Source organism: Hyperolius riggenbachi, chromosome 2 (genome assembly GCF_040937935.1).
Source record: "Hyperolius riggenbachi isolate aHypRig1 chromosome 2, aHypRig1.pri, whole genome shotgun sequence".
Classification (NCBI taxonomy): Eukaryota; Metazoa; Chordata; class Amphibia; order Anura; family Hyperoliidae; genus Hyperolius; species Hyperolius riggenbachi.
In genome coordinates this window covers 155,609,309-155,623,319 of record NC_090647.1, presented here as the reverse complement: position 1 = coordinate 155,623,319, position 14,011 = coordinate 155,609,309, and the positions used below count along the sequence as shown (strand labels likewise).

The 14,011-nt window shown below is 60.7% G+C and overlaps 43 non-coding genes and 26 pseudogenes across 43 annotated transcripts; all 69 read right to left on the bottom strand.

Moving 5' to 3' along the window:
• Window positions 1-70: 70 nt before the first annotated feature.
• LOC137556376 (5S ribosomal RNA) lies at window positions 71-189 on the bottom strand. Its single transcript, XR_011029028.1, has one exon. It is a non-coding gene; the product is annotated as a 5S ribosomal RNA (ribosomal RNA).
• Window positions 190-273: 84 nt separating this feature from the next.
• LOC137556374 (5S ribosomal RNA) lies at window positions 274-392 on the bottom strand. The gene has a single exon (XR_011029026.1). It is a non-coding gene; the product is annotated as a 5S ribosomal RNA (ribosomal RNA).
• An 83-nt stretch (window positions 393-475) lies between these two features.
• On the bottom strand, window positions 476-594 carry LOC137557499 (5S ribosomal RNA; annotated as a pseudogene).
• Window positions 595-677: 83 nt separating this feature from the next.
• Window positions 678-796, bottom strand: LOC137556373 (5S ribosomal RNA). The gene has a single exon (XR_011029025.1). It is a non-coding gene; the product is annotated as a 5S ribosomal RNA (ribosomal RNA).
• An 83-nt stretch (window positions 797-879) lies between these two features.
• LOC137559294 (5S ribosomal RNA) lies at window positions 880-998 on the bottom strand (annotated as a pseudogene).
• An 84-nt stretch (window positions 999-1,082) lies between these two features.
• Window positions 1,083-1,201, bottom strand: LOC137556372 (5S ribosomal RNA). Its single transcript, XR_011029024.1, has one exon. It is a non-coding gene; the product is annotated as a 5S ribosomal RNA (ribosomal RNA).
• Window positions 1,202-1,284: 83 nt separating this feature from the next.
• LOC137556371 (5S ribosomal RNA) lies at window positions 1,285-1,403 on the bottom strand. Its single transcript, XR_011029023.1, has one exon. It is a non-coding gene; the product is annotated as a 5S ribosomal RNA (ribosomal RNA).
• Window positions 1,404-1,487: 84 nt separating this feature from the next.
• On the bottom strand, window positions 1,488-1,606 carry LOC137556370 (5S ribosomal RNA). The gene has a single exon (XR_011029022.1). It is a non-coding gene; the product is annotated as a 5S ribosomal RNA (ribosomal RNA).
• Window positions 1,607-1,689: 83 nt separating this feature from the next.
• LOC137556929 (5S ribosomal RNA) lies at window positions 1,690-1,808 on the bottom strand (annotated as a pseudogene).
• Window positions 1,809-1,892: 84 nt separating this feature from the next.
• LOC137558870 (5S ribosomal RNA) lies at window positions 1,893-2,011 on the bottom strand (annotated as a pseudogene).
• Window positions 2,012-2,094: 83 nt separating this feature from the next.
• Window positions 2,095-2,213, bottom strand: LOC137558725 (5S ribosomal RNA; annotated as a pseudogene).
• An 83-nt stretch (window positions 2,214-2,296) lies between these two features.
• Window positions 2,297-2,415, bottom strand: LOC137556369 (5S ribosomal RNA). Its single transcript, XR_011029021.1, has one exon. It is a non-coding gene; the product is annotated as a 5S ribosomal RNA (ribosomal RNA).
• An 84-nt stretch (window positions 2,416-2,499) lies between these two features.
• Window positions 2,500-2,618, bottom strand: LOC137547782 (5S ribosomal RNA; annotated as a pseudogene).
• An 83-nt stretch (window positions 2,619-2,701) lies between these two features.
• On the bottom strand, window positions 2,702-2,820 carry LOC137556368 (5S ribosomal RNA). The gene has a single exon (XR_011029020.1). It is a non-coding gene; the product is annotated as a 5S ribosomal RNA (ribosomal RNA).
• An 83-nt stretch (window positions 2,821-2,903) lies between these two features.
• On the bottom strand, window positions 2,904-3,022 carry LOC137556367 (5S ribosomal RNA). Its single transcript, XR_011029019.1, has one exon. It is a non-coding gene; the product is annotated as a 5S ribosomal RNA (ribosomal RNA).
• An 83-nt stretch (window positions 3,023-3,105) lies between these two features.
• LOC137557558 (5S ribosomal RNA) lies at window positions 3,106-3,224 on the bottom strand (annotated as a pseudogene).
• An 83-nt stretch (window positions 3,225-3,307) lies between these two features.
• On the bottom strand, window positions 3,308-3,426 carry LOC137556878 (5S ribosomal RNA; annotated as a pseudogene).
• An 83-nt stretch (window positions 3,427-3,509) lies between these two features.
• LOC137558724 (5S ribosomal RNA) lies at window positions 3,510-3,628 on the bottom strand (annotated as a pseudogene).
• An 83-nt stretch (window positions 3,629-3,711) lies between these two features.
• LOC137557093 (5S ribosomal RNA) lies at window positions 3,712-3,830 on the bottom strand (annotated as a pseudogene).
• An 83-nt stretch (window positions 3,831-3,913) lies between these two features.
• On the bottom strand, window positions 3,914-4,032 carry LOC137556366 (5S ribosomal RNA). The gene has a single exon (XR_011029018.1). It is a non-coding gene; the product is annotated as a 5S ribosomal RNA (ribosomal RNA).
• Window positions 4,033-4,115: 83 nt separating this feature from the next.
• On the bottom strand, window positions 4,116-4,234 carry LOC137556365 (5S ribosomal RNA). Its single transcript, XR_011029017.1, has one exon. It is a non-coding gene; the product is annotated as a 5S ribosomal RNA (ribosomal RNA).
• An 84-nt stretch (window positions 4,235-4,318) lies between these two features.
• Window positions 4,319-4,437, bottom strand: LOC137558190 (5S ribosomal RNA; annotated as a pseudogene).
• Window positions 4,438-4,520: 83 nt separating this feature from the next.
• On the bottom strand, window positions 4,521-4,639 carry LOC137556849 (5S ribosomal RNA). The gene has a single exon (XR_011029487.1). It is a non-coding gene; the product is annotated as a 5S ribosomal RNA (ribosomal RNA).
• Window positions 4,640-4,722: 83 nt separating this feature from the next.
• Window positions 4,723-4,841, bottom strand: LOC137557042 (5S ribosomal RNA; annotated as a pseudogene).
• Window positions 4,842-4,924: 83 nt separating this feature from the next.
• On the bottom strand, window positions 4,925-5,043 carry LOC137556363 (5S ribosomal RNA). The gene has a single exon (XR_011029015.1). It is a non-coding gene; the product is annotated as a 5S ribosomal RNA (ribosomal RNA).
• Window positions 5,044-5,126: 83 nt separating this feature from the next.
• Window positions 5,127-5,245, bottom strand: LOC137556362 (5S ribosomal RNA). The gene has a single exon (XR_011029014.1). It is a non-coding gene; the product is annotated as a 5S ribosomal RNA (ribosomal RNA).
• An 83-nt stretch (window positions 5,246-5,328) lies between these two features.
• LOC137556361 (5S ribosomal RNA) lies at window positions 5,329-5,447 on the bottom strand. The gene has a single exon (XR_011029013.1). It is a non-coding gene; the product is annotated as a 5S ribosomal RNA (ribosomal RNA).
• Window positions 5,448-5,530: 83 nt separating this feature from the next.
• LOC137556360 (5S ribosomal RNA) lies at window positions 5,531-5,649 on the bottom strand. The gene has a single exon (XR_011029012.1). It is a non-coding gene; the product is annotated as a 5S ribosomal RNA (ribosomal RNA).
• An 83-nt stretch (window positions 5,650-5,732) lies between these two features.
• LOC137556359 (5S ribosomal RNA) lies at window positions 5,733-5,851 on the bottom strand. The gene has a single exon (XR_011029011.1). It is a non-coding gene; the product is annotated as a 5S ribosomal RNA (ribosomal RNA).
• An 83-nt stretch (window positions 5,852-5,934) lies between these two features.
• LOC137547780 (5S ribosomal RNA) lies at window positions 5,935-6,053 on the bottom strand (annotated as a pseudogene).
• An 83-nt stretch (window positions 6,054-6,136) lies between these two features.
• Window positions 6,137-6,255, bottom strand: LOC137556358 (5S ribosomal RNA). The gene has a single exon (XR_011029010.1). It is a non-coding gene; the product is annotated as a 5S ribosomal RNA (ribosomal RNA).
• An 84-nt stretch (window positions 6,256-6,339) lies between these two features.
• Window positions 6,340-6,458, bottom strand: LOC137556357 (5S ribosomal RNA). The gene has a single exon (XR_011029009.1). It is a non-coding gene; the product is annotated as a 5S ribosomal RNA (ribosomal RNA).
• Window positions 6,459-6,541: 83 nt separating this feature from the next.
• On the bottom strand, window positions 6,542-6,660 carry LOC137557557 (5S ribosomal RNA; annotated as a pseudogene).
• Window positions 6,661-6,743: 83 nt separating this feature from the next.
• Window positions 6,744-6,862, bottom strand: LOC137556877 (5S ribosomal RNA; annotated as a pseudogene).
• Window positions 6,863-6,945: 83 nt separating this feature from the next.
• LOC137558723 (5S ribosomal RNA) lies at window positions 6,946-7,064 on the bottom strand (annotated as a pseudogene).
• Window positions 7,065-7,147: 83 nt separating this feature from the next.
• On the bottom strand, window positions 7,148-7,266 carry LOC137557091 (5S ribosomal RNA; annotated as a pseudogene).
• Window positions 7,267-7,349: 83 nt separating this feature from the next.
• On the bottom strand, window positions 7,350-7,468 carry LOC137556356 (5S ribosomal RNA). Its single transcript, XR_011029008.1, has one exon. It is a non-coding gene; the product is annotated as a 5S ribosomal RNA (ribosomal RNA).
• Window positions 7,469-7,551: 83 nt separating this feature from the next.
• On the bottom strand, window positions 7,552-7,670 carry LOC137556355 (5S ribosomal RNA). The gene has a single exon (XR_011029007.1). It is a non-coding gene; the product is annotated as a 5S ribosomal RNA (ribosomal RNA).
• An 83-nt stretch (window positions 7,671-7,753) lies between these two features.
• LOC137558189 (5S ribosomal RNA) lies at window positions 7,754-7,872 on the bottom strand (annotated as a pseudogene).
• Window positions 7,873-7,955: 83 nt separating this feature from the next.
• Window positions 7,956-8,074, bottom strand: LOC137556848 (5S ribosomal RNA). The gene has a single exon (XR_011029486.1). It is a non-coding gene; the product is annotated as a 5S ribosomal RNA (ribosomal RNA).
• An 83-nt stretch (window positions 8,075-8,157) lies between these two features.
• On the bottom strand, window positions 8,158-8,276 carry LOC137557040 (5S ribosomal RNA; annotated as a pseudogene).
• An 83-nt stretch (window positions 8,277-8,359) lies between these two features.
• On the bottom strand, window positions 8,360-8,478 carry LOC137556354 (5S ribosomal RNA). The gene has a single exon (XR_011029006.1). It is a non-coding gene; the product is annotated as a 5S ribosomal RNA (ribosomal RNA).
• An 83-nt stretch (window positions 8,479-8,561) lies between these two features.
• LOC137556352 (5S ribosomal RNA) lies at window positions 8,562-8,680 on the bottom strand. Its single transcript, XR_011029004.1, has one exon. It is a non-coding gene; the product is annotated as a 5S ribosomal RNA (ribosomal RNA).
• Window positions 8,681-8,763: 83 nt separating this feature from the next.
• On the bottom strand, window positions 8,764-8,882 carry LOC137556351 (5S ribosomal RNA). Its single transcript, XR_011029003.1, has one exon. It is a non-coding gene; the product is annotated as a 5S ribosomal RNA (ribosomal RNA).
• An 83-nt stretch (window positions 8,883-8,965) lies between these two features.
• LOC137556350 (5S ribosomal RNA) lies at window positions 8,966-9,084 on the bottom strand. The gene has a single exon (XR_011029002.1). It is a non-coding gene; the product is annotated as a 5S ribosomal RNA (ribosomal RNA).
• Window positions 9,085-9,167: 83 nt separating this feature from the next.
• Window positions 9,168-9,286, bottom strand: LOC137557941 (5S ribosomal RNA; annotated as a pseudogene).
• An 83-nt stretch (window positions 9,287-9,369) lies between these two features.
• LOC137556349 (5S ribosomal RNA) lies at window positions 9,370-9,488 on the bottom strand. The gene has a single exon (XR_011029001.1). It is a non-coding gene; the product is annotated as a 5S ribosomal RNA (ribosomal RNA).
• An 83-nt stretch (window positions 9,489-9,571) lies between these two features.
• Window positions 9,572-9,690, bottom strand: LOC137556348 (5S ribosomal RNA). Its single transcript, XR_011029000.1, has one exon. It is a non-coding gene; the product is annotated as a 5S ribosomal RNA (ribosomal RNA).
• Window positions 9,691-9,773: 83 nt separating this feature from the next.
• LOC137556346 (5S ribosomal RNA) lies at window positions 9,774-9,892 on the bottom strand. The gene has a single exon (XR_011028999.1). It is a non-coding gene; the product is annotated as a 5S ribosomal RNA (ribosomal RNA).
• Window positions 9,893-9,975: 83 nt separating this feature from the next.
• On the bottom strand, window positions 9,976-10,094 carry LOC137556345 (5S ribosomal RNA). Its single transcript, XR_011028998.1, has one exon. It is a non-coding gene; the product is annotated as a 5S ribosomal RNA (ribosomal RNA).
• Window positions 10,095-10,177: 83 nt separating this feature from the next.
• Window positions 10,178-10,296, bottom strand: LOC137558722 (5S ribosomal RNA; annotated as a pseudogene).
• An 83-nt stretch (window positions 10,297-10,379) lies between these two features.
• Window positions 10,380-10,498, bottom strand: LOC137556344 (5S ribosomal RNA). Its single transcript, XR_011028997.1, has one exon. It is a non-coding gene; the product is annotated as a 5S ribosomal RNA (ribosomal RNA).
• An 83-nt stretch (window positions 10,499-10,581) lies between these two features.
• Window positions 10,582-10,700, bottom strand: LOC137556343 (5S ribosomal RNA). The gene has a single exon (XR_011028996.1). It is a non-coding gene; the product is annotated as a 5S ribosomal RNA (ribosomal RNA).
• An 84-nt stretch (window positions 10,701-10,784) lies between these two features.
• On the bottom strand, window positions 10,785-10,903 carry LOC137556342 (5S ribosomal RNA). The gene has a single exon (XR_011028995.1). It is a non-coding gene; the product is annotated as a 5S ribosomal RNA (ribosomal RNA).
• Window positions 10,904-10,986: 83 nt separating this feature from the next.
• On the bottom strand, window positions 10,987-11,105 carry LOC137550310 (5S ribosomal RNA). Its single transcript, XR_011026907.1, has one exon. It is a non-coding gene; the product is annotated as a 5S ribosomal RNA (ribosomal RNA).
• Window positions 11,106-11,188: 83 nt separating this feature from the next.
• Window positions 11,189-11,307, bottom strand: LOC137552115 (5S ribosomal RNA; annotated as a pseudogene).
• An 84-nt stretch (window positions 11,308-11,391) lies between these two features.
• On the bottom strand, window positions 11,392-11,510 carry LOC137556339 (5S ribosomal RNA). Its single transcript, XR_011028993.1, has one exon. It is a non-coding gene; the product is annotated as a 5S ribosomal RNA (ribosomal RNA).
• An 83-nt stretch (window positions 11,511-11,593) lies between these two features.
• On the bottom strand, window positions 11,594-11,712 carry LOC137558425 (5S ribosomal RNA; annotated as a pseudogene).
• Window positions 11,713-11,795: 83 nt separating this feature from the next.
• LOC137556338 (5S ribosomal RNA) lies at window positions 11,796-11,914 on the bottom strand. The gene has a single exon (XR_011028992.1). It is a non-coding gene; the product is annotated as a 5S ribosomal RNA (ribosomal RNA).
• An 83-nt stretch (window positions 11,915-11,997) lies between these two features.
• LOC137549472 (5S ribosomal RNA) lies at window positions 11,998-12,116 on the bottom strand. The gene has a single exon (XR_011026820.1). It is a non-coding gene; the product is annotated as a 5S ribosomal RNA (ribosomal RNA).
• An 83-nt stretch (window positions 12,117-12,199) lies between these two features.
• Window positions 12,200-12,318, bottom strand: LOC137548020 (5S ribosomal RNA; annotated as a pseudogene).
• Window positions 12,319-12,401: 83 nt separating this feature from the next.
• Window positions 12,402-12,520, bottom strand: LOC137556337 (5S ribosomal RNA). Its single transcript, XR_011028991.1, has one exon. It is a non-coding gene; the product is annotated as a 5S ribosomal RNA (ribosomal RNA).
• An 84-nt stretch (window positions 12,521-12,604) lies between these two features.
• LOC137556336 (5S ribosomal RNA) lies at window positions 12,605-12,723 on the bottom strand. Its single transcript, XR_011028990.1, has one exon. It is a non-coding gene; the product is annotated as a 5S ribosomal RNA (ribosomal RNA).
• An 83-nt stretch (window positions 12,724-12,806) lies between these two features.
• Window positions 12,807-12,925, bottom strand: LOC137547688 (5S ribosomal RNA; annotated as a pseudogene).
• Window positions 12,926-13,008: 83 nt separating this feature from the next.
• LOC137556335 (5S ribosomal RNA) lies at window positions 13,009-13,127 on the bottom strand. Its single transcript, XR_011028989.1, has one exon. It is a non-coding gene; the product is annotated as a 5S ribosomal RNA (ribosomal RNA).
• An 84-nt stretch (window positions 13,128-13,211) lies between these two features.
• LOC137556333 (5S ribosomal RNA) lies at window positions 13,212-13,330 on the bottom strand. The gene has a single exon (XR_011028987.1). It is a non-coding gene; the product is annotated as a 5S ribosomal RNA (ribosomal RNA).
• An 83-nt stretch (window positions 13,331-13,413) lies between these two features.
• Window positions 13,414-13,532, bottom strand: LOC137556332 (5S ribosomal RNA). The gene has a single exon (XR_011028986.1). It is a non-coding gene; the product is annotated as a 5S ribosomal RNA (ribosomal RNA).
• An 83-nt stretch (window positions 13,533-13,615) lies between these two features.
• LOC137556331 (5S ribosomal RNA) lies at window positions 13,616-13,734 on the bottom strand. The gene has a single exon (XR_011028985.1). It is a non-coding gene; the product is annotated as a 5S ribosomal RNA (ribosomal RNA).
• An 83-nt stretch (window positions 13,735-13,817) lies between these two features.
• LOC137557827 (5S ribosomal RNA) lies at window positions 13,818-13,936 on the bottom strand (annotated as a pseudogene).
• Between the last annotated feature and the right edge of the window lie 75 nt (window positions 13,937-14,011).

The following is a 14,011-nucleotide window of genomic DNA, read 5'->3' as shown; positions in this document are numbered from 1 at the left end:
CGTTTCGGCGCCTTGAAGGTGAGGCTTCCCACGCGTGCTCATAGCCATTGGGCCTCAAACCCAAAAAAAACGCCTGCAGCACCTGGGGTTCACAGCCGGTCTCCCATGCAGCTACTAACCAGGCCTGAAGCCGCTTAGCTTCCGCGATCTGACGAGAGCGGGCGCTTTCGGCTTAGTGTGGCCGCAGGCAAACACCAAGGCGCCGTTCCGGTGCCTTGAAGGTGAGGCTTCCCACGCGTGCTCATAGCCATTGGGCCTCAAACCCAAAAAAAACGCCTGCAGCACCTGGGGTTCACAGCCGGTCTCCCATGCAGCTACTAACCAGGCCTGAAGCCGCTTAGCTTCCGCGATCTGACGAGAGCGGGCGCTTTCGGCTTAGTGTGGCCGCAGGCAAACTCCAAGGCGCCGTTTCGGCGCCTTGAAGGTGAGGCTTCCCACGCGTGCTCATAGCCATTGGGCCTCAAACCCAAAAAAACACCTGCAGCACCTGGGGTTCACAGCCGGTCTCCCATGCAGCTACTAACCAGGCCTGAAGCCGCTTAGCTTCCGCGATCTGACGAGAGCGGGCGCTTTCGGCTTAGTGTGGCCGCAGGCAAACTCCAAGGTGCCGTTCCGGCGCCTTGAAGGTGAGGCTTCCCACGCGTGCTCATAGCCATTGGGCCTCAAACCCAAAAAAACGCCTGCAGCACCTGGGGTTCACAGCCGGTCTCCCATGCAGCTACTAACCAGGCCTGAAGCCGCTTAGCTTCCGCGATCTGACGAGAGCGGGCGCTTTCGGCTTAGTGTGGCCGCAGGCAAACTCCAAGGCGCCGTTTCGGCGCCTTGAAGGTGAGGCTTCCCACGCGTGCTCATAGCCATTGGGCCTCAAACCCAAAAAAACGCCTGCAGCACCTGGGGTTCACAGCCGGTCTCCCATGCAGCTACTAACCAGGCCTGAAGCCGCTTAGCTTCCGCGATCTGACAAGAGCGGGCGCTTTCGGCTTAGTGTGGCCGCAGGCAAACTCCAAGGCGCCGTTTCGGCGCCTTGAAGGTGAGGCTTCCCACGCGTGCTCATAGCCATTGGGCCTCAAACCCAAAAAAAACGCCTGCAGCACCTGGGGTTCACAGCCGGTCTCCCATGCAGCTACTAACCAGGCCTGAAGCCGCTTAGCTTCCGCGATCTGACGAGAGCGGGCGCTTTCGGCTTAGTGTGGCCGCAGGCAAACTCCAAGGCTCCGTTTCGGCGCCTTGAAGGTGAGGCTTCCCACGCGTGCTCATAGCCATTGGGCCTCAAACCCAAAAAAACGCCTGCAGCACCTGGGGTTCACAGCCGGTCTCCCATGCAGCTACTAACCAGGCCTGAAGCCGCTTAGCTTCCGCGATCTGACGAGAGCGGGCGCTTTCGGCTTAGTGTGGCCGCAGGCAAACTCCAAGGCGCCGTTTCGGCGCCTTGAAGGTGAGGCTTCCCACGCGTGCTCATAGCCATTGGGCCTCAAACCCAAAAAAAACGCCTGCAGCACCTGGGGTTCACAGCCGGTCTCCCATGCAGCTACTAACCAGGCCTGAAGCCGCTTAGCTTCCGCGATCTGACGAGAGCGGGCGCTTTCGGCTTAGTGTGGCCGCAGGCAAACTCCAAGGCGCCGTTTCGGCGCCTTGAAGGTGAGGCTTCCCACGCGTGCTCATAGCCATTGGGCCTCAAACCCAAAAAAACGCCTGCAGCACCTGGGGTTCACAGCCGGTCTCCCATGCAGCTACTAACCAGGCCTGAAGCCGCTTAGCTTCCGCGATCTGACGAGAGCGGGCGCTTTCGGCTTAGTGTGGCCGCAGACAAACTCCAAGGCGCCGTTTCGGCGCCTTGAAGGTGAGGCTTCCCACGCGTGCTCATAGCCATTGGGCCTCAAACCCAAAAAAAACGCCTGCAGCACCTGGGGTTCACAGTCGGTCTCCCATGCAGCTACTAACCAGGCCTGAAGCCGCTTAGCTTCCGTGATCTGACGAGAGCGGGCGCTTTCGGCTTAGTGTGGCCGCAGGCAAACTCCAAGGCGCCGTTTCGGCGCCTTGAAGGTGAGGCTTCCCACGCGTGCTCATAGCCATTGGGCCTCAAACCCAAAAAAACGCCTGCAGCACCTGGGGTTCACAGCCGGTCTCCCATGCAGCTACTAACCAGGCCTGAAGCCGCTTAGCTTCCACGATCTGACGAGAGCGGGCGCTTTCGGCTTAGTGTGGCCGCAGGCAAACTCCAAGGCGCCGTTTCGGCGCCTTGAAGGTGAGGCTTCCCACGCGTGCTCATAGCCATTGGGCCTCAAACCCAAAAAAACGCCTGCAGCACCTGGGGTTCACAGCCGGTCTCCCATGCAGCTACTAACCAGGCCTGAAGCCGCTTAGCTTCCGCGATCTGACGAGAGCGGGCGCTTTCGGCTTAGTGTGGCCGCAGGCAAACTCCAAGGCTCCGTTTAGGCGCCTTGAAGGTGAGGCTTCCCACGCGTGCTCATAGCCATTGGGCCTCAAACCCAAAAAAAACGCCTGCAGCACATGGGGTTCACAGCCGGTCTCCCATGCAGCTACTAACCAGGCCTGAAGCCGCTTAGCTTCCGCGATCTGACGAGAGCGGGCGCTTTCGGCTTAGTGTGGCCGCAGGCAAACTCCAAGGCGCCGTTCCGGCGCCTTGAAGGTGAGGCTTCCCACGCGTGCTCATAGCCATTGGGCCTCAAACCCAAAAAAACGCCTGCAGCACCTGGGGTTCACAGCCGGTCTCCCATGCAGCTACTAACCAGGCCTGAAGCCGCTTAGCTTCCGCGATCTGACGAGAGCGGGCGCTTTCGGCTTAGTGTGGCCGCAGGCAAACTCCAAGGCGCCGTTTCGGCGCCTTGAAGGTGAGGCTTCCCACGCGTGCTCATAGCCATTGGGCCTCAAACCCAAAAAAACGCCTGCAGCACCTGGGGTTCACAGCCGGTCTCCCATGCAGCTACTAACCAGGCCTGAAGCCGCTTAGCTTCCGCGATCTGACGAGAGCGGGCGCTTTCGGCTTAGTGTGGCCGCAGGCAAACTCCAAGGCGCCGTTTCGGCGCCTTGAAGGTGAGGCTTCCCACGCGTGCTCATAGCCATTGGGCCTCAAACCCAACAAAACGCCTGCAGCACCTGGGGTTCACAGCCGGTCTCCCATGCAGCTACTAACCAGGCCTGAAGCCGCTTAGCTTCCGCGATCTGACGAGAGCGGGCACTTTCGGCTTAGTGTGGCCGCAGGCAAACTCCAAGGCGCCGTTTCGGCGCCTTGAAGGTGAGGCTTCCCACGCGTGCTCATAGCCATTGGGCCTCAAACCCAAAAAAACGCCTGCAGCACCTGGTGTTCACAGCCGGTCTCCCATGCAGCTACTAACCAGGCCTGAAGCCGCTTAGCTTCCGCGATCTGAGGAGAGCGGGCGCTTTCGGCTTAGTGTGGCCGCAGGCAAACTCCAAGGCGCCGTTTCGGCGCCTTGAAGGTGAGGCTTCCCACGCGTGCTCATAGCCATTGGGCCTCAAACCCAAAAAAACGCCTGCAGCACCTGGGGTTCACAGCCGGTCTCCCATGCAGCTACTAACCAGGCCTGAAGCCGCTTAGCTTCCACGATCTGACGAGAGCGGGCGCTTTCGGCTTAGTGTGGCCGCAGGCAAACTCCAAGGCGCCGTTTCGGCGCCTTGAAGGCGAGGCTTCCCACGCGTGCTCATAGCCATTGGGCCTCAAACCCAAAAAAACGCCTGCAGCACCTGGGGTTCACAGCCGGTCTCCCATGCAGCTACTAACCAGGCCTGAAGCCGCTTAGCTTCCGCGATCTGACGAGAGCGGGCGCTTTCGGCTTAGTGTAGCCGCAGGCAAACTCCAAGGCGCCGTTTCGGCGCCTTGAAGGTGAGGCTTCCCACGCATGCTCATAGCCATTGGGCCTCAAACCCAAAAAAACGCCTGCAGCACCTGGGGTTCACAGCCGGTCTCCCATGCAGCTACTAACCAGGCCTGAAGCCGCTTAGCTTCCGCGATCTGACGAGAGCGGGCGCTTTCGGCTTAGTGTGGCCGCAGGCAAACTCCAAGGCGCCGTTTCGGCGCCTTGAAGGTGAGGCTTCCCACGCGTGCTCATAGCCATTGGGCCTCAAACCCAAAAAAACGCCTGCAGCACCTGGGGTTCACAGCCGGTCTCCCATGCAGCTACTAACCAGGCCTGAAGCCGCTTAGCTTCCGCGATCTGACGAGAGCGGGCGCTTTCGGCTTAGTGTGGCCGCAGGCAAACTCCAAAGCGCCGTTTCGGCGCCTTGAAGGTGAGGCTTCCCACGCGTGCTCATAGCCATTGGGCCTCAAACCCAAAAAAAACGCCTGCAGCACCTGGGGTTCACAGCCGGTCTCCCATGCAGCTACTAACCAGGCCTGAAGCCGCTTAGCTTCCGCGACCTGACGAGAGCGGGCGCTTTCGGCTTAGTGTGGCCGCAGGCAACCTCCAAGGTGCCGTTTCGGCGCCTTGAAGGTGAGGCTTCCCACGCGTGCTCATAGCCATTGGGCCTCAAACCCAAAAAAACACCTGCAGCACCTGGGGTTCACAGCCGGTCTCCCATGCAGCTACTAACCAGGCCTTAAGCCGCTTAGCTTCCGCGATCTGACGAGAGCGGGCGCTTTCGGCTTAGTGTGGCCGCAGGCAAACTCCAAGGCGCCGTTTCGGCGCCTTGAAGGTGAGGCTTCCCACGCGTGCTCATAGCCATTGGGCCTCAAACCCAAAAAAACGCCTGCAGCACCTGGGGTTCACAGCCGGTCTCCCATGCAGCTACTAACCAGGCCTGAAGCCGCTTAGCTTCCGCGATCTGACGAGAGCGGGCGCTTTCGGCCTAGTGTGGCCGCAGGCAAACTCCAAGGCGCCGTTCCGGCGCCTTGAAGGTGAGGCTTCCCACGCGTGCTCATAGCCATTGGGCCTCAAACCCAAAAAAACGCCTGCAGCACCTGGGGTTCACAGCCGGTCTCCCATGCAGCTACTAACCAGGCCTGAAGCCGCTTAGCTTCCGCGATCTGACGAGAGCGGGCGCTTTCGGCTTAGTGTGGCCGCAGGCAAACTCCAAGGCGCCGTTTCGGCGCCTTGAAGGTGAGGCTTCCCACGCGTGCTCATAGCCATTGGGCCTCAAACCCAAAAAAACGCCTGCAGCACCTGGGGTTCACAGCCGGTCTCCCATGCAGCTACTAACCAGGCCTGAAGCCGCTTAGCTTCCGCGATCTGACGAGAGCGGGCGCTTTCGGCTTAGTGTGGCCGCAGGCAAACTCCAAGGCGCCGTTTCGGCGCCTTGAAGGTGAGGCTTCCCACGCGTGCTCATAGCCATTGGGCCTCAAACCCAAAAAAACGCCTGCAGCACCTGGGGTTCACAGCCGGTCTCCCATGCAGCTACTAACCAGGCCTGAAGCCGCTTAGCTTCCGCGATCTGACGAGAGCGGGCGCTTTCGGCTTAGTGTGGCCGCAGGCAAACTCCAAGGCGCCGTTTCGGCGCCTTGAAGGTGAGGCTTCCCACGCGTGCTCATAGCCATTGGGCCTCAAACCCAAAAAACCGCCTGCAGCACCTGGGGTTCACAGCCGGTCTCCCATGCAGCTACTAACCAGGCCTGAAGCCGCTTAGCTTCCGCGATCTGACGAGAGCGGGCGCTTTCGGCTTAGTGTGGCCGCAGGCAAACTCCAAGGCGCCGTTTCGGCGCCTTGAAGGTGAGGCTTCCCACGCGTGCTCATAGCCATTGGGCCTCAAACCCCAAAAAACGCCTGCAGCACCTGGGGTTCACAGCCGGTCTCCCATGCAGCTACTAACCAGGCCTGAAGCCGCTTAGCTTCCGCGATCTGACGAGAGCGGGCGCTTTCGGCTTAGTGTGGCCGCAGGCAAACTCCAAGGCTCCGTTTAGGCGCCTTGAAGGTGAGGCTTCCCACGCGTGCTCATAGCCATTGGGCCTCAAACCCAAAAAAACGCCTGCAGCACATGGGGTTCACAGCCGGTCTCCCATGCAGCTACTAACCAGGCCTGAAGCCGCTTAGCTTCCGCGATCTGACGAGAGCGGGCGCTTTCGGCTTAGTGTGGCCGCAGGCAAACTCCAAGGCGCCGTTCCGGCGCCTTGAAGGTGAGGCTTCCCACGCGTGCTCATAGCCATTGGGCCTCAAACCCAAAAAAACGCCTGCAGCACCTGGGGTTCACAGCCGGTCTCCCATGCAGCTACTAACCAGGCCTGAAGCCGCTTAGCTTCCGCGATCTGACGAGAGCGGGCGCTTTCGGCTTAGTGTGGCCGCAGGCAAACTCCAAGGCGCCGTTTCGGCGCCTTGAAGGTGAGGCTTCCCACGCGTGCTCATAGCCATTGGGCCTCAAACCCAAAAAAAACGCCTGCAGCACCTGGGGTTCACAGCCGGTCTCCCATGCAGCTACTAACCAGGCCTGAAGCCGCTTAGCTTCCGCGATCTGACGAGAGCGGGCGCTTTCGGCTTAGTGTGGCCGCAGGCAAACTCCAAGGCGCCGTTTCGGCGCCTTGAAGGTGAGGCTTCCCACGCGTGCTCATAGCCATTGGGCCTCAAACCCAACAAAACGCCTGCAGCACCTGGGGTTCACAGCCGGTCTCCCATGCAGCTACTAACCAGGCCTGAAGCCGCTTAGCTTCCGCGATCTGACGAGAGCGGGCACTTTCGGCTTAGTGTGGCCGCAGGCAAACTCCAAGGCGCCGTTTCGGCGCCTTGAAGGTGAGGCTTCCCACGCGTGCTCATAGCCATTGGGCCTCAAACCCAAAAAAACGCCTGCAGCACCTGGTGTTCACAGCCGGTCTCCCATGCAGCTACTAACCAGGCCTGAAGCCGCTTAGCTTCCGCGATCTGAGGAGAGCGGGCGCTTTCGGCTTAGTGTGGCCGCAGGCAAACTCCAAGGCGCCGTTTCGGCGCCTTGAAGGTGAGGCTTCCCACGCGTGCTCATAGCCATTGGGCCTCAAACCCAAAAAAACGCCTGCAGCACCTGGGGTTCACAGCCGGTCTCCCATGCAGCTACTAACCAGGCCTGAAGCCGCTTAGCTTCCACGATCTGACGAGAGCGGGCGCTTTCGGCTTAGTGTGGCCGCAGGCAAACTCCAAGGCGCCGTTTCGGCGCCTTGAAGGCGAGGCTTCCCACGCGTGCTCATAGCCATTGGGCCTCAAACCCAAAAAAACGCCTGCAGCACCTGGGGTTCACAGCCGGTCTCCCATGCAGCTACTAACCAGGCCTGAAGCCGCTTAGCTTCCGCGATCTGACGAGAGCGGGCGCTTTCGGCTTAGTGTAGCCGCAGGCAAACTCCAAGGCGCCGTTTCGGCGCCTTGAAGGTGAGGCTTCCCACGCATGCTCATAGCCATTGGGCCTCAAACCCAAAAAAACGCCTGCAGCACCTGGGGTTCACAGCCGGTCTCCCATGCAGCTACTAACCAGGCCTGAAGCCGCTTAGCTTCCGCGATCTGACGAGAGCGGGCGCTTTCGGCTTAGTGTGGCCGCAGGCAAACTCCAAGGCGCCGTTTCGGCGCCTTGAAGGTGAGGCTTCCCACGCGTGCTCATAGCCATTGGGCCTCAAACCCAAAAAAACGCCTGCAGCACCTGGGGTTCACAGCCGGTCTCCCATGCAGCTACTAACCAGGCCTGAAGCCGCTTAGCTTCCGCGATCTGACGAGAGCGGGCGCTTTCGGCTTAGTGTGGCCGCAGGCAAACTCCAAAGCGCCGTTTCGGCGCCTTGAAGGTGAGGCTTCCCACGCGTGCTCATAGCCATTGGGCCTCAAACCCAAAAAAACGCCTGCAGCACCTGGGGTTCACAGCCGGTCTCCCATGCAGCTACTAACCAGGCCTGAAGCCGCTTAGCTTCCGCGACCTGACGAGAGCGGGCGCTTTCGGCTTAGTGTGGCCGCAGGCAACCTCCAAGGTGCCGTTTCGGCGCCTTGAAGGTGAGGCTTCCCACGCGTGCTCATAGCCATTGGGCCTCAAACCCAAAAAAACACCTGCAGCACCTGGGGTTCACAGCCGGTCTCCCATGCAGCTACTAACCAGGCCTTAAGCCGCTTAGCTTCCGCGATCTGACGAGAGCGGGCGCTTTCGGCTTAGTGTGGCCGCAGGCAAACTCCAAGGCGCCGTTTCGGCGCCTTGAAGGTGAGGCTTCCCACGCGTGCTCATAGCCATTGGGCCTCAAACCCAAAAAAACGCCTGCAGCACCTGGGGTTCACAGCCGGTCTCCCATGCAGCTACTAACCAGGCCTGAAGCCGCTTAGCTTCCGCGATCTGACGAGAGCGGGCGCTTTCGGCCTAGTGTGGCCGCAGGCAAACTCCAAGGCGCCGTTCCGGCGCCTTGAAGGTGAGGCTTCCCACGCGTGCTCATAGCCATTGGGCCTCAAACCCAAAAAAACGCCTGCAGCACCTGGGGTTCACAGCCGGTCTCCCATGCAGCTACTAACCAGGCCTGAAGCCGCTTAGCTTCCGCGATCTGACGAGAGCGGGCGCTTTCGGCTTAGTGTGGCCGCAGGCAAACTCCAAGGCGCCGTTTCGGCGCCTTGAAGGTGAGGCTTCCCACGCGTGCTCATAGCCATTGGGCCTCAAACCCAAAAAAACGCCTGCAGCACCTGGGGTTCACAGCCGGTCTCCCATGCAGCTACTAACCAGGCCTGAAGCCGCTTAGCTTCCGCGATCTGACGAGAGCGGGCGCTTTCGGCTTAGTGTGGCCGCAGGCAAACTCCAAGGCGCCGTTTCGGCGCCTTGAAGGTGAGGCTTCCCACGCGTGCTCATAGCCATTGGGCCTCAAACCCAAAAAAACGCCTGCAGCACCTGGGGTTCACAGCCGGTCTCCCATGCAGCTACTAACCAGGCCTGAAGCCGCTTAGCTTCCGCGATCTGACGAGAGCGGGCGCTTTCGGCTTAGTGTGGCCGCAGGCAAACTCCAAGGCGCCGTTTCGGCGCCTTGAAGGTGAGGCTTCCCACGCGTGCTCATAGCCATTGGGCCTCAAACCCAAAAAACCGCCTGCAGCACCTGGGGTTCACAGCCGGTCTCCCATGCAGCTACTAACCAGGCCTGAAGCCGCTTAGCTTCCGCGATCTGACGAGAGCGGGCGCTTTCGGCTTAGTGTGGCCGCAGGCAAACTCCAAGGCGCCGTTTCGGCGCCTTGAAGGTGAGGCTTCCCACGCGTGCTCATAGCCATTGGGCCTCAAACCCCAAAAAACGCCTGCAGCACCTGGGGTTCACAGCCGGTCTCCCATGCAGCTACTAACCAGGCCTGAAGCCGCTTAGCTTCCGCGATCTGACGAGAGCGGGCGATTTCGGCTTAGTGTGGCCGCAGGCAAACTCCAAGGCGCCGTTCCGGCGCCTTGAAGGTGAGGCTTCCCACGCGTGCTCATAGCCATTGGGCCTCAAACCCAAAAAAACGCCTGCAGCACCTGGGGTTCACAGCCGGTCTCCCATGCAGCTACTAACCAGGCCTGAAGCCGCTTAGCTTCCGCGATCTGACGAGAGCGGGCGCTTTCGGCTTAGTGTGGCCGCAGGCAAACTCCAAGGCGCCGTTCCGGCGCCTTGAAGGTGAGGCTTCCCACGCGTGCTCATAGCCATTGGGCCTCAAACCCAAAAAAACGCCTGCAGCACCTGGGGTTCACAGCCGGTCTCCCATGCAGCTACTAACCAGGCCTGAAGCCGCTTAGCTTCCGCGATCTGACGAGAGCGGGCGCTTTCGGCTTAGTGTGGCCGCAGGCAATCTCCAAGGCGCCGTTTCGGCGCCTTGAAGGTGAGGCTTCCCACGCGTGCTCATAGCCATTGGGCCTCAAACCCAAAAAAACGCCTGCAGCACCTGGGGTTCACAGCCGGTCTCCCATGCAGCTACTAACCAGGCCTGAAGCCGCTTAGCTTCCGCGATCTGACGAGAGCGGGCGCTTTCGGCTTAGTGTGGCCGCAGGCAAACTCCAAGGCGCCGTTCCGGCGCCTTGAAGGTGAGGCTTCCCACGCGTGCTCATAGCCATTGGGCCTCAAACCCAAAAAAACGCCTGCAGCACCTGGGGTTCACAGCCGGTCTCCCATGCAGCTACTAACCAGGCCTGAAGCCGCTTAGCTTCCGCGATCTGACGAGAGCGGGCGCTTTCGGCTTAGTGTGGCCGCAGGCAATCTCCAAGGCGCCGTTTCGGCGCCTTGAAGGTGAGGCTTCCCACGCGTGCTCATAGCCATTGGGCCTCAAACCCAAAAAAACGCCTGCAGCACCTGGGGTTCACAGCCGGTCTCCCATGCAGCTACTAACCAGGCCTGAAGCCGCTTAGCTTCCACGATCTGACGAGAGCGGGCGCTTTCGGCTTAGTGTGGCCGCAGGCAAACTCCAAGGCGCCGTTTCGGCGCCTTGAAGGTGAGGCTTCCCACGCGTGCTCATAGCCATTGGGCCTCAAACCCAAAAAAACGCCTGCAGCACCTGGGGTTCACAGCCGGTCTCCCATGCAGCTACTAACCAGGCCTGAAGCCGCTTAGCTTCCGCGATCTGACGAGAGCGGGCGCTTTCGGCTTAGTGTGGCCGCAGGCAAACTCCAAGGCGCCGTTTCGGCGCCTTGAAGGTGAGGCTTCCCACGCGTGCTCATAGCCATTGGGCCTCAAACCCAAAAAAACGCCTGCAGCACCTGGGGTTCACAGCCGGTCTCCCATGCAGCTACTAACCAGGCCTGAAGCCGCTTAGCTTCCGCGATCTGACGAGAGCGGGCGCTTTCGGCTTAGTGTGGCCGCAGGCAAACTCCAAGGCGCCGTTTCGGCGCCTTGAAGGTGAGGCTTCCCACGCGTGCTCATAGCCATTGGGCCTCAAACCCAAAAAAAACGCCTGCAGCACCTGGGGTTCACAGCCGGTCTCCCATGCAGCTACTAACCAGGCCTGAAGCCGCTTAGCTTCCGCGATCTGACGAGAGCGGGCGCTTTCGGCTTAGTGTGGCCGCAGGCAAACTCCAAGGCGCCGTTTCGGCGCCTTGAAGGTGAGGCTTCCCACGCGTGCTCATAGCCATTGGGCCTCAAACCCAAAAAAACGCCTGCAGCACCTGGGGTTCACAGCCGGTCTCCCATGCAACTACTAACCAGGCCTGAAGCCGCTTAGCTTCCGCGATCTGACGAGAGCGGGCGCTTTCAGCTTAGTGTGGCCGCAGGCAAACTCCAAGGCGCCGTTTCGGCGCCTTGAAGGTGAGGCTTCCCACACGTGCTCATAGCCATTGGGCCTCAAACCCAAAAAAACGCCTGCAGCACCTGGGGTTCACAGCCCTTCTCCCATGCAGCTACTAACCAGGCCTGAAGCCGCTTAGCTTCCGCGATCTGACGAGAGCGGGCGCTTTCGGCTTAGTGTGGCCGCAGGCAAACTCCAAGGCGCCGTTTCGGCGCCTTGAAGGTGAGGCTTCCCACGCGTGCTCATAGCCATTGGGCCTCAAACCCAAAAAAAACGCCTGCAGCACCTGGGGTTCACAGCCGGTCTCCCATGCAGCTACTAACCAGGCCTGAAGCCGCTTAGCTTCCGCGATCTGACGAGAGCGGGCGCTTTCGGCTTAGTGTGGCCGCAGGCAAACTCCAAGGCGCCGTTTCGGCGCCTTGAAGGTGAGGCTTCCCACGCGTGCTCATAGCCATTGGGCCTCAAACCCAAAAAAACGCCTGCAGCACCTGGGGTTCACAGCCGGTCTCCCATGCAGCTACTAACCAGGCCTGAAGCCGCTTAACTTCCGCGATCTGACAAGAGCGGGCGCTTTCGGCTTAGTGTGGCCGCAGGCAAACTCCAAGGCTCCGTTTCGGCGCCTTGAAGGTGAGGCTTCCCACGCGTGCTCATAGCCATTGGGCCTCAAACCCAAAAAAACGCCTGCAGCACCTGGGGTTCACAGCCGGTCTCCCATGCAGCTACTAACCAGGCCTGAAGCCGCTTAGCTTCCGCGATCTGACGAGAGCGGGCGCTTTCGGCTTAGTGTGGCCGCAGGCAAACTCCAAGGCGCCGTTTCGGCGCCTTGAAGGTGAGGCTTCCCACGCGTGCTCATAGCCATTGGGCCTCAAACCCAAAAAAATGCCTGCAGCACCTGGGGTTCACAGCCGGTCTCCCATGCAGCTACTAACCAGGCCTGAAGCCGCTTAGCTTCCGCGATCTGACGAGAGCGGGCGCTTTCGGCTTAGTGTGGCCGCAGGCAAACTCCAAGGCGCCGTTTCGGCGCCTTGAAGGTGAGGCTTCCCACGCGTGCTCATAGCCATTGGGCCTCAAACCCAAAAAAACACCTGCAGCACCTGGGGTTCACAGCCGGTCTCCCATGTAGCTACTAACCAGGCCTGAAGCCGCTTAGCTTCCGCGATCTGACGAGAGCGGGCGCTTTAGGCTTAGTGTGGCCGCAGGCAAACTCCAAGGCTCCGTTTCGGCGCCTTGAAGGTGAGGCTTCCCACGCGTGCTCATAGCCATTGGGCCTCAAACCCAAAAAACCGCCTGCAGCACCTGGGGTTCACAGCCGGTCTCCCATGCAGCTACTAACCAGGCCTGAAGCCGCTTAGCTTCCGCGATCTGACGAGAGCGGGCGCTTTCGGCTTAGTGTGGCCGCAGGCAAACTCCAAGGCGCCGTTCCGGCGCCTTGAAGGTGAGGCTTCCCACGCGTGCTCATAGCCATTGGGCCTCAAACCCAAAAAAAACGCCTGCAGCACCTGGGGTTCACAGCCGGTCTCCCATGCAGCTACTAACCAGGCCTGAAGCCGCTTAGCTTCCGCGATCTGACGAGAGCGGGCGCTTTCGGCTTAGTGTGGCCGCAGGCAAACTCCAAGGCGCCGTTTCGGCGCCTTGAAGGTGAGGCTTCCCACGCGTGCTCATAGCCATTGGGCCTCAAACCCAAAAAAACACCTGCAGTACCTGGGGTTCACAGCCGGTCTCCCATGCAGCTACTAACCAGGCCTGAAGCCGCTTAGCTTCCGCGATCTGACGAGAGCGGGCGCTTTCGGCTTAGTGTGGCCGCAGGCAAACTCCAAGGCTCCGTTTCGGCGCCTTGAAGGTGAGGCTTCCCACGCGTGCTCATAGCCATTGGGCCTCAAACCCAAAAAAACGCCTGCAGCACCTGGGGTTCACAGCCGGTCTCCCATGCAGCTACTAACCAGGCCTGAAGCCGCTTAGCTTCCGCGATCTGACGAGAGCGGGCGCTTTCGGCTTAGTGTGGCCGCAGGCAAACTCCAAGGCGCCGTTTCGGCGCCTTGAAGGTGAGGCTTACCACGCGTGCTCATAGCCATTGGGCCTCAAACCCAAAAAAAACGCCTGCAGCACCTGGGGTTCACAGCCGGTCTCCCATGCAGCTACTAACCAGGCCTGAAGCCGCTTAGCTTCCGCGATCTGACGAGAGCGGGCGCTTTCGGCTTAGTGTGGCCGCAGGCAAACTCCAAGGCGCCGTTTCGGCGCCTTGAAGGTGAGGCTTCCCACGCGTGCTCATAGCCATTGGGCCTCAAACCCAAAAAAACGCCTGCAGCACCTGGGGTTCACAGCCGGTCTCCCATGCAGCTACTAACCAGGCCTGAAGCCGCTTAGCTTCCGCGATCTGACGAGAGCGGGCGCTTTCGGCTTAGTGTGGCCGCAGGCAAGCTCCAAGGCGCCGTTCCGGCGCCTTGAAGGTGAGGCTTCCCACGCGTGCTCATAGCCATTGGGCCTCAAACCCAAAAAAACGCCTGCAGCACCTGGGGTTCACAGCCGGTCTCCCATGCAGCTACTAACCAGGCCTGAAGCCGCTTAGCTTCCGCGATCTGACGAGAGCGGGCGCTTTCGGCTTAGTGTGGCCGCAGGCAAACTCCAAGGCGCCGTTTCGGCGCCTTGAAGGTGAGGCTTCCCACGCGTGCTCATAGCCATTGGGCCTCAAACCCAAAAAAACGCCTGCAGCACCTGGGGTTCACAGCCGGTCTCCCATGCAGCTACTAACCAGGCCTGAAGCCGCTTAGCTTCCGCGATCTGACGAGAGCAGGCGCTTTCGGCTTAGTGTGGCCGCAGGCAAACTCCAAGGCTCCGTTTCGGCGCCTTGAAGGTGAGGCTTCCCACGCGTGCTCATAGCCATTGGGCCTCAAACC